The sequence below is a fragment of the Egretta garzetta genome, unplaced genomic scaffold (genome assembly GCF_000687185.1).
Source record: "Egretta garzetta isolate BGI_Z169 unplaced genomic scaffold, ASM68718v1 scaffold15, whole genome shotgun sequence".
NCBI classification, from domain to species: domain Eukaryota; kingdom Metazoa; phylum Chordata; class Aves; order Pelecaniformes; family Ardeidae; genus Egretta; species Egretta garzetta.
The window spans coordinates 4,171,878-4,186,274 of record NW_009259798.1 but is presented as its reverse complement, the minus strand read 5'-3'; positions in this window follow the sequence as shown (position 1 = coordinate 4,186,274).

The window sequence follows — 14,397 nt, the reverse complement described above, 5'->3', positions numbered from 1 at the left end:
GGATCAAAGAGCGCGCCCAGCGCGGTGTGCCGCTGCCAAGCCACCCCTGCACCGAAAAGAAAAAAAAAAAAAAAGAGAAGAAAGAAAGAAAAAAAAAAGTCATTTCCATAAAAAAAACCCGCCCAGGCTTCAGCTGGAGGGTTGCACGTGTAAAAGAGTTGCTCCGTCCCTCCAGGCTGGAGGTGGGGTGCCCGTCACCTAACTTCAGTAACCTCAGGTTGTACCTGTGCAGTCCAAGCTGATCCTCAGGGTTTCCCTATAGCCAGGAGGAAAGAGGGCTGGGCCGCTCGCCTGTTGCACGGCCTATTTGAGGAACGGAGGAAGTGTCCTAAGGAGGTGCCTGTCTCTTGCCATCGCCTAGATGGGACGTTGAAATGTTAAGATGGTTGACACTAGGTGTGATGACTCCCTGCATTTGTCTTCCCACATCTGGCTGAAGCAGCGGTCGTGGGCTGCCCTCAGATGTGACTAGAAGACGTGCCATGACTTAAGTAAAAAATGAGACTGCCTGACATTCCTTCCTAAAACATATGAAACCTAAAATCTGTCATCTATAGTAGCTAACACCAATACACAATTTTACATTTAATTTTGCACATTATGGAAATGAAACTCAGAAATTATGAGTTCATTTGGCCACTGTTTCCCTGCGAGGCAGTGTCAATGATGGGATTGTACCTTAGTTCTTCCAAGTTCCTAGTCTCGTGCTCTAATTGTGCAAACTTCTGAGAAGTGAGAATTTAAATATTTTAAGACACTTCATGAAAAAATCTAATGACATTCTTTGGTTCATATGTGAATCATATTAAAGTACCATTTTTATCTAGAAGTAAATTTACTACTTTCTTCACAATGGAAATAGTTCTGTCATCTAGACATAAGTGTTTCTGCTTTGAGCGTTCGCGGATGGTATCTTCACTGCTGGCTTTTTTCCAGTCTTCAGGTTTAATTAGCTGAGAACAATAATGGCATCACTTTATTTTCGTGATAGAGAGACATACATCCTTAAACAAATACCGCAAATTTCAGTTTCTTGGGGTACAAGTTGTATACCCAAGTTAATATGGGTCAAATACTGAGTTTCTTCAATAGATGTGTTTACTTTGAATGACCCTTTTCTTTTTCCATTCAAATATTTATATGCCTGTCTTTCTTGCACAACATTTTTTTGTTCTCATTATTTTTTTAACACATGCAAAGGCATCACATCATAAATGGAAGAGAAAAAAGGGTGTGTTTAGTGGTATGACATTCAAAGGCTGACATCAGTTATTTTTCACTGTGGCAATTACACTAATCTGTTGATGGTTACAGACTTCCCATGCCTCATAAACCCAGGGGCTACAGCCTGAGACTCACAGGAATTAAACTGATTTACAGCAGTTAAGGATGTAGCATTCAGGGTCTGTAGAACTAGAAAGTCAATTTGGAAAAAAGTTTATGTGAAAAAAGGATTCTATGTAATATATGCATTTAAAAGTTTCACAGGATGAAGCATAACAGAGGGGTGTTATTAATCTCTGGAACTGTGTAAATGCTTTTCTAATGATTGTCAGAAATTATATGTTCTTTTATGGCATGACCTTCACCAACTGCAACATTTTAAATTAAATTATGAAAACACTTTAACAGGTTTAGAGTTAAAGCTGTAAAACACGGTTTAAATATTTTGATTTTTTTTTATAACTGTTAATGTGCTCCATTGTTAAAGCTAGTCCAAGTTGAAGGCCATTTTCCGTAGGCCTTCATCAACAATTTCTGTTTTCTAAACACTTTACATTTTTTCCATTTAAAGTCTGCATCTTTTTAGGTTGCACTCACACAGTTCACACTTCCCACATTTGCCAATCATCAAGGCTACGTGGAGTAATTTTTAGATAGTTCTAAACAAAACGTTATTTCATCTTTTCCGTGCAAAAGAGTGGAGAACAGACTGCTTCAGTAAACTGCAGGTGCAGAAGGAAAGAGTCTAGGAAAGCTCTGCACTTCTAACGAGGTGGAATATCTCCTGCCAAATTTTAACCATTTTCTTTGTGTCTTCCGTGCTTTTTCAACTCTGTTCCGTGAAGGTATTCCATCTCTTGCTGAAGCAGTTACTGTCCCTTACAATACACACCTCTTCATGACCTCTATTCAACACATTTTCAACACTCATTTTCTCATTTCATTTCAGTTCTCTTGGCTGCGCAGTCTGTCTCATCAGTGCTTCATGCTCTACCTCCATCCCTCAAGAAAGACTTTTCCCCTCAGTTTCTCTTCAATCCCAATTTTAAATGATGAAAAATGTCAAGAAGTTGCCTTAAAAAAAATCCAATAAAAAACCAAACAAAAAAAACCCAACAAACAAAAAAACCCCACCCAAACTTATAAGCATAGTTATATAAACCTGTGATTAAAGGACACTATAGAAAAATCATAGAAATTATATAAACCAACTGCTTGAAATAAACCTCTCAGTCTGAAGGCTTCTGTTGATGTTAGAGGATGTTACAAAAGCAGTTCACAGCATCCACAGAAGTGTGTTGCTGTGGACTACTGGAGATGCTTGATTTGTCTGAGCTATTTTAATTAATGCATTTATCATCTCCATTAGATGTTTTACTTCTAGGAGCTCATGGAGGCTTATTTAGCAAGGCAGTGAGTACAGGCTTGGCTGCTTTCAGACCATGGCACTGGTAGTGCAGTGTCGCTCTGTTCACACTCCCATTGACCACTTCAGCCTCATTAACCAGGGTCATAATCTCTCCTTGTACCAGGGCAAGGGAATTTGCCATGTTACTAACCCTAACAGGTTCTTCCTCATTTTGAGCATAGGACAGAAAACACCATCATCTCCATTTCTGTCCTGGTCTACTTTGAGGGAGTGAACTTTCCATTGCTATTTTTTCCTTTTGTGCCTTTTTCCATCCTTGCCATTTTGTCACTGTTGCATTTATGTTTAATTCAGTAGAGTGAAAGCTCTTAAAATATGTAACAAAATAGATACCCCGTAGCTTATTTTTTAAACCTTTTTTTTAAAATGTTCTTATCATCTTGCCTTGAGCCGAGCTTTGGAGCCTTGGACCCCCATTGCTAAAAGTGGAGCCGAAACCTCTGTTGATTTGAATGAGTGAAGAACATTTGCATGGAAAAATTTAGGAAGGCATGTTTCAATAAACAACCAGAGATAAAAACTGATGATAAGGGTGGGAACTTTCCTATCTATTGTAAACTTTCTCTAGATTGTAGAAATCTGTCCATTACAATTCTGTTAATGTTGAATCTGAGAAGCCCAGAAATTGACCTCTATTTCAGATTGCAATCTGGTCTGCTTGGAGGCACCTAGACAGAAAGGGTACCAGGAAGGATTTTCTTCACCTGAAATTCTCTAAAGGGGCATACTCCATGTGTACTTCTTCTGTGCCTATATCTTCTTTACAATCTCAGTGTACCTAAGGCCTCAGAGACTTAAGACATTAGTCCTTTGAGAAACCTGTGATCTGGACCACAGCTGGTGTAAATGGTAGAGTTGCTCACTTTTTGCAAACAGCTTTGCATACATATTGTCCACATACCAAAGCAAGGCTATAATGCCCAGATCTGGGATATTCTGGGTAAATGTGTGCCCTGCCAGCCCTATAGCAGCAGGCACACTGCATAACTAAGTACAGTTTCCACACCTAACTTGTCTGGAAGAGTCCTGAGATTTTGATCCTTGGTGCTTTGGACATCTTCTGTCATTTTTAGCCAGTGATGGTGAAATATAAAATGTGAAAGCTCACTTAAGAACATAATTGTGGCCACAGTTTTGTCCTTTGCCTCTTTTTTGCTCTTTTCCTGGGTTCTGGTGGCTTCATGATTCTAACATTCATAGAGTCACTTGCAAGTAAAATTGGCCAGGGGCTGTTCTCTGGCCCTGAGATATGGTATAACAATATAATTGTCCAGCTGAACCCTCTAAACTCCAAAACTCGGTAGCTGTCCAAGCTGCCTATTAGGAATTATTCCTAATCCATTTTAATCCCCAGACTGTATGGAAGAATAGTAGCTGGCCTGTGCTAAAACTTCTCAAAAGGCCATGCCACCAATTTAATATTGTGAATAGTCCCACGCCAGTCTTTGGACCTGTGACCGGGCCCTCTGTAGCCAACTACCTAGACTTAACTCAGCTTCTGAAGGAGAGGTGAAGCATGACGAAGGGTATTTTTTGTCAAATAACACTTGTAAAGACTCCAAACTTCATTTCTGCTTCCTAATCAAGGGATACAAGCAAAAACGTATTGTGGTAGAAAAGATTTGGAAGAGGCATGGGAAGACACTACCTTCCTTTTAAAAATATTTATCTTTGAAAGACTGTTACATAGACAGAATGCCAAATGAGGAAGCTTCATCACTTTTCGGCTGTTGGGGAGCAGCAGGGCAGGATGCTAGACAGGGGCAGGGTGGGAGGAGCCAGGGGTGCCTTCACCCCCATGTGCAGCCCTCAGTGTCCTGGTGAAGGGAGAAGAGCAGGGGGACTCTGGCCAGCTGAGGCCCAGCCAGGAGGTCATGGCAGCTGTGCGAGACCATCCCAACGCAGGCACACTGGTGGCCTAGCCTAGGCATGGGCCACGGCTTCAATGCAGCTCCCAAGCCAGGGGCTGAAGCCCTACCTGAGCCTCCTCAGAGCTCTTCATCATTAACTTTGCTTTTCTCCCAGACATCTGATATGAGGTTCATCTTATCAGAGCTGATCGAACACAGGCTGCAAACCCTAAGGAAGTGAGGGAAGAGCTTGTAGATCTTGGTAGTGCACTCGGGGCCCTGACAGTAGCATCATATTCATTCACTGGAGTATGAAAGAAAAATAGCTGAAGGACTAGATTTTCATTTAGATGTCTGTCTCTCTACACTAAATGGAAACTGAATGCATAGGCTTTTGGGGGGGTGGGGGGAAGGTTAATCTTAAATTACTTATTATGATATGCAAAGAAGCCTTCCCCAGGCTTACAACAATATGCTTAATGAACTTTTGAAGAATTGGATGTTGATGAGCATAAAATTAGATAAATTAACAGTGAATTTTATTTCTTGATCCTTGTATTTCCAGGATTATATCCTTCTCAATGTTATTTTGAACATTCCAAAATACTCTGACAAGCCATCATTTTTGTATAGAGACAGAAGAAACAAAACACTACCACCACCGCCCTCTAAGCAGACATGGCCACAGTCAATTAGGGCAAACTTGCTTATTCATAGCAGAATATTTACACTTATGCAGGCTGTTGTTTGGGTCAGGAACATAGTCTAAAAGTTCATACTATTTACATACATTTAATTTTACTTTTTTCTCTGTTAGAAAATAAAATAAAATATAGCCTAGCTTTTTGGAGAGCCTAACCAAGTGATTGTAGCTACAGTTTTTCAGTTGCTTTTTTTTTTACAGTTGTTTTTTTTTTTACAGTTTTTCAGCAGTTATGTGTTTGAAAGCATTTGGTAAAGTAAGCCTGATCTTAAATTTGCTAATTCAATCATATATTGGTCCAAGTAGGTTCACTATAATAAGAGATTTTTTATTCAAGGCTTGTAGGTTTGGTTTTTTTTTTTTTTCCCAGTAAAGAAGCAGTTTCACATTATATTTAATCATGAATAAGAGGGTTCCAATTGATAGCGAACTTTAACCCCAGCTACCTACTTCTTCAACTTCTTTTACAGCTGGTCTTGTGATCATGTAGTTACAGGGTGAGTTTAAATTTACAACACTGCTGTAACAAGATGTTGAATATGTGCCAGATGAAAAACATCTTTTTTAAAGGTGTTGGCAGTCGGTAGCTGGTACTCTGAAACTGAAACAGTCATGAGTATTGGTCCCTTCTGAATATATGGTTTTGACACGGCTTTAATAAAGGTGGTTACATTGTTCCTTCTGTGAAAGGAGGATGATAATGGCAGCCCAGTAGGAAAATTCCCATAGTCTCCTCTAGCTTTAGCTACAAATAAATCTAAAATAAAAATGACATCATAAAATTGTAGAGGAAAAAATATCTCCAGGAACTAGTGCAGCTTCAGAAAATAAGCTGGCAGAGAAAAGGGGAAAAAAAAGAAAGAAAAAAAAGAAAGAAAAGTATTTGTAAGTGTCGTCTAATGCATTTTTATTAGGTGGACTGCTGTCACATAACAAATCAACTTTTTGATGTCTTTCTTCAACTAACATTTTACAACTGTAGGCAATGCTTTCCTAATCAATTTTGTAGATGGGAAAACTTTTTAGAAATATCTGACCATAAGGAGTAACGTAGCAGTTCTTCACAAATACTCAGTGTATGACTCTCCACTAATGATGTGTTACCTCTGTCCCTAAATGACCTAATGAGAAATACATAATAAATATGTATCTAAGTGCACACTGATTACTTTATTATTATCTTACTAAATTGTTTTATAAGATCCTGAAAGAGAAAAGGCAAAATGTTTTTTTTCCGGTGTAAGACATGATGTTTTCTTGCATTTCCCCTTTAAAACTAGAAAGATTGTCCATTATACATATTTATTTTTTTATTGAAAAGCTTTTGGCAACCTAAAATTTGCCTGTATGTATTACAACAGGGTTATTTGTTTGGTCCTTTCCTTTTGCATATGTGCTTTGGGATCCTTTATTAAGTCATAGTTCTGTAACTGCATTCTATTATAATTCTGCTCATTTTTAATAATATGTATTATATTTCTGCTACCCTGAAGGACTCCCATGAAAATTAGATGTTTAAATAAAATGAGCAACCAATGCTTCTTTCTATTAGGCTAGTTAATATTTTATAAAATATTTTTATCTGTGAGGCTTTCAATGCCTCAACTCCAAAATGACTTTCTAAATATTATAAGCAATAACAAATACCCCTTGACTGAATAGCAAAGAAGAAATTCAATCTGTGTGACAGTTGCTGTTCATAAAGTGTTCAAGCTTTACTCTCATGGTTTATGATGTTAGCTGAACCCTTTTGACTGAGTTACAGAACTAGATTCAGTAGGGGAATCATACCTTGCCATATAGAAATACCTTTTGGAGTTAGCCTCTATTTTCCTTTTTCAAATACAGAGCCCAATCCTGGAGACCTAAGTAATTCAAAATTCATATCAATTTTACTGCCAGGCCAGCATCATCCTTCCTATAATACAGAAAAGGCTGTCACCAGATACATGCACACAATTTCCTTTGAAGCCAATGAGATCTCTGTGTGCATTCAGAGCAAGAATACAGCCTTAGATGCTTAGAAATGACAAATGTATACAATTAGAATTCATTCAGTTTGCTAAGGTATACAGTATTGAATAAAACCATTGAGACTGCACTGTGATGCTTTTAAAAAATAAGTTCCTGCTCAACAAAAATTAATTTGAGTAGTCGACATTGTAAATTCAGTACTATTTCCAGTAAAAATTTCTAAACAATATTTTCCCAGCCTCTAAACTCAACCTTGGGTTTCAAATACAAGTAATGTCTATTCTTGTATATCATTCTTCCAGATAAAACTCTGGCTGACCTAATTAGACTCACAGGTTAACACTGTTATCTTCATACTTTTTTTTTTGTGATCATGTCCATATAAACCTATTGTTTACAAAAGTTTTTTTAGAGAAGTAGCATACTAAACTTTAACCAGTTACTTTATATGTAATGCATAGATGAGTGTAGACTACAGCTCATTTTACTTAACTGTGTGGTTCCTTCAATAATAACAGAAGTAAAAAGTCATGTAAAATTTATATGTATACCTAAGTTTAGAAGATGCACTGTGACTTGCATATAGTCAGGACAAGTTGCATAAGGTACAACAATACTTCACCTTAACTTCCTCCTCCTCCTAAAAAAAAATCAGAAATTAATGTGATTTTGATAGAGAAAAACGTTTTACTGAAGAGGAAAGAAAAAAAAAAAATCTGATTTGAGACAGGACTGGTTTGGTACCTGTTCATTTTATTCTCATCTGTGCTAGAAAGTCTCATAGTGACCCTGGCCACGTCACTGAGAGCTAGGCTGGAGCCATCAATAATTTTTTGAAGTGAAAGAACTAGAAGCACTTTTCTGTTTTAAAACATGGGCATGTTACTCATCTTACGTGTGAAAAATCTGGGTTTCGTTCCCCATGTAGCCGCAGTGGTTTAAATATCTGTCATTGCGTTTAAGTGTATCTACCACGCTACAGGCTATCTGGCTATTCTCCAGTCATCATGTTGTAACCTTGCCTTAGTTAAGAAAATAATTCAAGGAAACATGAACAAAACTTTTAACTGATTAGGGTACTCACCTGAAGTCAAAGAAACCTGGGTTCCTATTTCTGTTCCCATAGTTCAAAGACTCTTTAATGTAAAAATGGAAATAGCCTTGAGAGGAGAATGTCCCTGAGAAAATAGATGCTTCGTTCTTTCCTACAAAGCAGAAACTGGATCCTACTTTCCTGATTTGACTGCTGATTACAAAATGGGTGGTCAATCACATCACCATTTGTGGCTGCAATGTCTTAAACCCCCATGATTTTGTGCTGTGCTCAGGCCTGGGCGGGATGGTTGGTGTGGCAGAGCACAGAGCCCCAGGGAGGACGCCTGGGGATGTAGCAGGAGTTTGCAGCGGGCTGCTGTTGATAGGTGCTCTGCTGCTAACACTCAGGAAAATTCAGGCATGCCTATAATGAGAAATGCTAACCTCTTGTAAACTCAAATCTACAGTCTCTCTTGGGTTTAAGTGCCTCCAAGTTTAGGCAGCAGCTGTTGCTTTGCTTTTCAGATTACAGTTTTCTACCCAAACAACTCCATTTTCTCCAAATCCTCTTTCAGATGTTTAAATCCATTATTGGCTCTATCCCTTAATCTCTGTACTGCTTACCTTCCCCTATGTAAATGGGAATATTCATACTTCTTTCACCTCCCTTTACCTTCTGGGTTGCTTGATAGCAGTTATACAGGACAAGGGCTGCCTATTTTTTTCATAGTAATTCTCACAAGTCTATTTCTTTTGGGGATTGTTCAGACCTTTACTGGGATACAAGTTTGTACTAGAAGAGTTAGGTACGAGGTGTTAAATAATATAGTGAACATAGCTCTTCCTCACTAGGAAAAAAAATAAAAATCTGTGGCAATGTGAGACGGTAATTTAGGACATGAAAGACGATAGTGCTACAATGTCAGTGCTGGTCCAGGGAGACAATATAACACTGTTAATGGAACATGATGTTAATACGTCTCTGCAGGGGACATGTTAAGTGAAATGCAATAAACATGGGATATGGAGGTACTGTCAAACAGAAATGAATTTAAATAATATAACTGCATGCTGATTTCATTTCACTTACCTGTTCCCTAGACCATCACTGTTTCACATACAGTGCTGTAAGAATTATATTTTTTTTTATGTCATCAAGTTTGTGGGGTAATAATCCACAATCTGGATGAAATTCTGGGTGTGAAAGCATGGCCCGTGCAGCCCCTGTGTTGTGTTTGCAGAGTCTGAGAGAATTGCTAATGATAAAAGCCCTGTGAAGACTCTGATCCCTGGGGTAAGCTTGTAGAGACTGTTGTTCTATGACCATTTCATAAGGAGGTATTCACCTGAGGCTGAGATGGTAACCCCATGTCCAGAATATGACAAAATTCACAATTGCAGAGCCCTGATATGGTCAGTGATTCCTTTAGCTCAGTTTAAAAAAGTTGCTTATGAGTTGTTCTGCATTCAAAACCTTACCAGACATTGAAAAAATCACCCCAAACAAAAATTTAACCTATGAAAAAAATTAAATTTCTATTAAGTCAAACTTTTTTGACCTGGACTGGGATTTTTTAAACATGCATTTTTTTACTTGAAAAAAAGATAGATAATTAAATATGGCACATAAGTAAGTGGAAAGTGAAATTTTCTTTTGAAAGATGGGTGTCTTTTTCTCCCTTAATTAGAAAGACTAAATGCTAATATCAAAACAAAGTATTCAGAATCTTCAAAAGTGCTGAATATTTTGGGGCTGAAATGTTTTGCTGAATTTACTTTGGACTTGAAAAATATTTTTAATGACTGAGTAATAGATTTCTTGGTACACAGAGTATTTGCCAAAAGAAAAAAAAAAAAGTAGCTGTTCTAATAAACCATCCTGACAGCAGCATGTGAGCTGGGCTTATGACTACAGTCATATGTGATATGGACACATGATATTCTTTTCCAAGACCAGAAACAGATGATTCCTTGCAACCCCAGAGACACCTGTACAGGAGAATTGGGCTTTGATAACCTCCCCTCACCAAATATGATTAAGCCTTATTATGTGGCTAGTTGAGTATTACAGAAATAAATGAGGTTAATAAAGAAGAAAGAGTCTGCAAAGAACCAACTGTAGTAAATTAAACTGAAAATGGTGTAAGTCACATATGTTCATCTCAGCTTTAACTGGGCTCATGATTCTTAGTGAACCATTTATTTGACACATTTCTTTTTCCTTTCCCTTTTTTCTTTTTTTCCCCTTCTGTTCACAAATAGCTTATGAAAAAATAACTGTTTTATCAAATGTATTGATTGGACAAAATTATTTTGTTGAGTAATTTCCATGAACAGAAATTGTTTCTTGTTTTTGTATTAAATTTCTTGATTATTACTTTTGCTCATGAGCAGAAGCTTGTAAAAAATAGTTACAGTATGAAAAAGTTTGGGGCACACAACTTAAACTCCTCTCTTAAGTCCTCTGTGTAAATGAAGTAGCAGGAATTTCCATGCTTCCAGGATAAAGTCCCATCAGTACCAGACAGCTGGAAGAAAGATAAATCCAAACAAATCCAAAGGAGGAATAAGCCACTATACTTTTAAAAAGAAAATTATTAAACCTTAGAAAAAAAATACAGAGAGTAATGCAATGCTTGTAATATTTAATGTTTAAAACTGCGTGTATTTTATGGAACAGCCAAATAAAGTAAATGGTTTCCATACAGTCAAAGGAAAAATAAAACACCCCTATTTTTATAGATTCATTATCTAATCTGCCCCCTTCCTCAGCAATATCTCTGTGAACACTGTTAGCTCACATGCATTGTTTTGAATGTCTCTACAGTTCAAGAGTCCGTAATTTCCCAGAAGTTCTATTTCAGCACTTCACTGTTGTTACCATTGTATTACTATTCTCTAATAGTCTAATCCTAATTTCAAACTTTTTTGCAGTTTAAAGCCATCATTTCTTGTTTTATCTCTTAGGTCACAGAGAATAATTTATTCCTTCTCTCTTACTCGCAGCCCTTTATATACTTGAAGAAATGTCCCTTTTAGTCTCCTTTTTTTTTTAGGTTAAAGAATCATAATTCATTCAGTTTTTTTCTCTCCAGCTATGTTTTCTAGAATCCCAGTTGTTCTTATTATTCTACTGAGCTTTCTTCAATTTTACATCTTTCACAAACTGTGGTGCCCAAAATTGGAAAAAGAAACCCAGCTGAGGCTTTAACAGAGCAGAGCAGAACAGAAGAATTGTTTACAGGCTGTCTTTCTATTTATACCTTTTGGTATGATCTATTCCTTTTTGCAACAGAGTGGCATTGTTAATTCATATTTAGATTGTCACCCAACTACACCTTTTTCTGTGAAACCGTTACATTGTCAGGTTATTTAGAATCATAGAATCATAGAATCATAGAATGTTTTGGGTTGGAAGGGACCCCTAGAGGTCATCTAGTCCAACCCCCATTTCCCACATCCCTGTTTCTGACCTTAAAACTCTGGAATATGTGAGTCTTGTAAATTGCTGTAACATACATCAGCCAACTCTTCTACAGCCTTGGGCATCTTTTCAGGCTTTATAGATTGAATAATCCAGGTTTTTTTAGTAATTCCTTGCCTCTTGCTACCCAATCATTCTTTTTTCCAAACCATGCTGGTATGAGCAGAGGGCTGGGAGCAGGCTTGCCTGGTAAGGGTGAAGCAAAAACCAGAGTAAATATTTCAGTTTTCCTTGTCATTCATTGCCAGGTTATTATCCCCATCCATCAGCATTCATTCATTTGGTTGCTAACTTAAGTTTTCTCTATTACCCTCTCACCAAAATAGATACCTGGGGCACCAAGCATGTTGAATGCTGCACTATTACTTACCTTAGTAATAACGTGGCATTTCCTTACCAGCAGTGGTATCCCCTGAAAATGATGCTGCTATTGTGTTGTTCTGTGGGAGACCTAATATCAGTAAACTTCATGATACTCAGCATTCCAGAAATAAAGAAGGGGTTTGGTATTTCAGATTAGGTGACTAAGCTTAGTGGGTACTTTTGACAGTGATCTCTCTGAGCCATTTTCCACCAGCAGGGTATTCATTTACCACACAGGAGATTCTGTTCCCTTGCCTTCTAGTTTGGTGTCTGGTTAACATCGTCCTGGGCCAGCCTTTCCCCATTAGCCATGGGCAAGGCATAGCAACTGTTGTGCAGACCTGTGATGTGTAGGAACCACAAAGGATAAAGTGTGTGAATTCATTCAGTGGGGATGACACACACACGGTTGAGCAATGTGCAGCATCGAGGCCTAGAACATGTGCAATTCTGTGCACAGCACCAAGAACTGTCTTACGTCAAAACAAGTTCTAGCAAGCCTTTTTTCCAGAGTATGCAGACATGAGTTTATAATTTTCTTTTTAAGTGTTTAGAACTGGTCAAATGTCTATGTATTTTTTAAAAGCACTCTGACTGCAATTGTGATGTCTGGGCTTCAAAGCATGGTTTGGCTTTATAGAATCAGGTAGCTAACACTTTTTTATGTTAATTTTCCCCTAATTCAATTCCCCCAAATGGTTGAGTTGTTTGACTGAATGTTGCCCACCAAAGAAACAGCCTCAGGCAGGCATCTGTCATAGAAAATTTCAGCCCAAATCATTAATATTTCACAAAATGATAAGCTATGAAAACAGGTATTTGTACTATGAAGTGTCAGGGAGCTCCAGTAGTATATTATGCTACTACCTTCCTGCACCAGTAAGTTACTGGTATGTGATTGGGTATTCAATAAACTTCTTGAACTGTATTTTTTTTTTCATAAATGGGTACAAGAATTTGGTTCAAAAATGCTTTAGATTTGTGTAGTTCTCTGTTGCAACACTTAGGCACAAAAGATCTGTAATAAAAGTGAAATGGAAGTCTGAATTCAGAATGCCCATGCCTTTGTGTTTTGATGTCTTAGCTTTCATGCTATTTTTATGTTCTTTCATCTTTAATTTTACCAAGAGATTCATAATAGATGCATTATTAATCCCTGTAACACTGCCTTCCCTTTTTTCTGCACAGTATGAGAGATTTCTGGTTTCAATAGAAATAATAATGTGTGAGATTATTTTCTGCATTTAATAGGCAAATAAACAAATAAACAATGTGAATTTTCTAAAATTTCCATGCATTGTAATTTTCTTCCAAAGATTTCACTGATGCATTAGGACTGAGAGGCATGAGCAATCACCAAAAGCTTTTAAGCAATGATTTTGGTTATGTACTTTATAACCTGAGAATTCTCAGCATGCAGTACATTATAACACATACTGCACTGGAAAATAAATAGAGAAGTGAAGTATAGTAACTGGACTTTCCGTAGGGGTTTGACAGAGATTAAATGAAACACAATTCCAACATGTTGATGAACTGCAGAAGAGGCAATTAAATGTCTCACTGATGGTGGTTAATGGGAGCAATTAGAGAACGTGTTTTCAAATGTGGCCTGGTACAGTTATGATGCCTGCGACAGAGAGAGAGAGAGGCGGGAGGAAAGGAAATAAGGGCTGGTGAATGGTTCGTAGAAAGTCTGCTAGTTTGGGAGCTGGGTTTTTTCTGGTTGTTGCGTAAAGGGGAAGCTGATTACAAATACTGTTCTGCTTTGAATTAAGATGTTTATCATATTCTTTTGATGGTTATGTTTATTCTGTAGACAGTATCACAGCTGCACAAACTGGTCAAAGAAAAAGGAGCAGCATGTAGTAGTGAAAGTCTGGCCATAGTATTTCTACATAACTACGATAAAAAGGGAACTCACAGGGCTTCTACAATGTTGATCTCAGTTAGCAAAATCATCTGATGGACATCAGGCTTCCATTCAAGCCAGGGAGCAACAACAATAATCCACTTAAACAGAAAATTAATACTGAAGGAGTATTTTGGGCCCCAGCCATCAGCTGGCAAAAGGTAGTGTGTTTCTATGTAAGGTAATGTAATGCCTTTGTAGCTGACCTCTTTTCTTCTATTAGAAACAGTGATCATTGCAAGGGTTAATGTTTCCTAAAATCTGCAAGCAATTTGAAATCTAAATCTCATTTGCAACAGTGCTGCAGGGCTTGTCCCACTGGCCTTTTACAGAGGCAGAGATGTGATGCTGTTGTAGGTGTAAAGGCAATACAGTTGCTGCTGTGTGAGTCAATCCCAAAGCTGGAAGTACTGGGAGGTATGG